Raw genomic sequence first — 2237 nt, 5'->3', positions numbered from 1 at the left:
TGGGCTTCCACATGGACTATGGGGCCCACCCCCTTACTCTAGCTTCTTCCATGTGGCACTCCTAGCTTGTGCCATATGGCACTCCCTCATGCTGTCACGTGGCACCTTCTTTTCTCCCTCGTGGGTTTGTAATCTCATCTTACTTTATAAACCTATATAATACTTGCTATGTAAGCTTGGTATGTACTTGAGAAACTTAAGCATGTAAGCTTTCCAAGTTAGTAGCTTACGTAAGTAAGTCGAGTCCTACGACTCATTATTTAGTCTCCAACGTCTTCCAGATTCTTACAACTCTATTCCCCATCTTCTCTATTATGGGGTATCTCATTCCCCATTCTTTAGAGTTGTTTGGTAGCGTTATAGATTATCCGGCTCACATGATAACTCTTAAGAGCTTAAGAGTTCTTAAGGAGTCTTAAGAAGCTTTAAGAAACTTTAGGAAGCCTTAAGAAACTTAAGAGGCTTACGATCCTTCCAAGAAACTTAAGAGCCTTTCAAGAGACTTAAGAACCTTTCAAGAGACTTAAGAACATTTCAAAAGACTTAAGAACGCGTTTCAAGGTACAAAAGTATGGGGTGTAACATCCTTCACCCCTTTAGGACATTCGTCCTCGAATGTGAACCAAAATCTTTCTTAAGATTTTATACAGATTATGGGGTAATTCCTGTCTATTGCAATAACCCACACTTTTATCAAGTAACCAATATAAAAGTTTCAAAAGTTGGGATTACCTGTAGACATAGGGAATAGGTACGGATACTTATGTTTCATTTTCCTTTCGGCTTCCCAGGTCATTTCTTTGCGAATCTCGTTTTGCCATGACACCTTGACGGAAGCTATGTCCTTAGTTCACAATCCCCTACTCCGCCGATATAGGATGGTGATCGGTTGCTTCTCGTAGGATAACTCCTTCATGACCTGGATATCCTATGTGGGATATACTCAGGATGCATCACCAGCACACTTGTAAAGCATCGATAATTAGAAGACTGGATGTACTTCTTCCAGATCCGCTGGTAAGTCCAACTCACCGGCAACCTTGCCTATTTAGTGGAGGGTCTGATAAGGGCCAATGCATCTCAGACTAAGGTCCTCTTTCTTGCTAGCTCTCATCACTTTCTCTGTGGGCAACACTTTTGAGAGTGCTTAATTATAACTTAAAACCTTAGAGATCGACGTTGATTATCCGTATATGACTTATGTCGACTCTGTGCTGCTAATAATCTCTCCCGAAGAAGCTTCACCTTCTATATCGCCTATTGAACCACATCTGGGCTTATTAGTCGTGTTTTACTAATACCAAACCAACCAATTGGCGACCTACACTGTCTGCCATACAAAGTCTCCTATGGGGCCACCTGGATACTAGAATGATAGTTAATATCGTAAGTACTCTTGACAGGTAATAGGCAATTGTCTGTGTTACCTTTGGGGTCAACCGTATAAGCCTGCAACATATGGTCTACCATGTAGCTACTAAGCTTAGTCGGTCTATCAATCTGAAGGTAAAATGGTGTAGGAAGACCTATCTGTCTTCCCAATCTCTTCGTGGACTGATCTTTGCTAGTTAATTGTATCTTGGGCTCCTTCGTCTGGGAAAATAGCTATGGGGACTGCGTAAGGTCCTACCACCCTCTTAACCTATAATTTCACACCTTCTTGGCTGAGCAGGTAGTCTTTGGTTGAAGGAGCATGGGCTGATATTGTTAATCTATGGGTAACATTCCCTCTAGAATCATCTGTCCCTGGAGTGCGAAGTGAGTCTTGAGCCAAGGTCGTATTGTGGAATCTTCGACCTTGTGTATTACTTCCTTCCTTCTTTAGATGACATCAACTGGTACCCTTACTTTTTGGGTTTTGCTTTTTGCCCCTCAGAGTTGGCTGCCAAGTAGTGTTGAAATCCCCTCACACAATGGCCTGTATAGACGTTCTATGGTTTGCCTATCATTAACTGGTATTATGTTGAAGAACTGTGGCATACATGTGCGCCATCTGTTAGTAATCAGCTAATCCTGCTTGTTTTGCTTAAGCCCTTTTACAATTCCCTTAACATAACTTATAACACTCTAGGTACATAATCTCGTGTCGTTGCTTCACCTCTAGTTTAGATTCTTCCATCTCGTGCGATCATACCAGCACTAACGCACTAGATCCCACCAGAATTTTAAAGTTAAGCGTGCTTGAGCGAGAGTAGTACTATGGGTGACGTCCCCGAGAAGTCCTCGTGTCACGTTTT

General features: G+C 42.2%; 1 pseudogene; it reads left to right on the top strand.

The window, feature by feature from the left end:
* Positions 1–2120: 2120 nt before the first annotated feature.
* On the top strand, positions 2121–2237 carry LOC129897992 (5S ribosomal RNA; annotated as a pseudogene).

The sequence above is a fragment of the Solanum dulcamara genome, chromosome 7, assembly GCF_947179165.1.
Source record: "Solanum dulcamara chromosome 7, daSolDulc1.2, whole genome shotgun sequence".
In the NCBI taxonomy this organism is placed as follows: Eukaryota; Viridiplantae; Streptophyta; class Magnoliopsida; order Solanales; family Solanaceae; genus Solanum; species Solanum dulcamara.
This window is presented reverse-complemented; position numbering and strand designations above follow the sequence as displayed.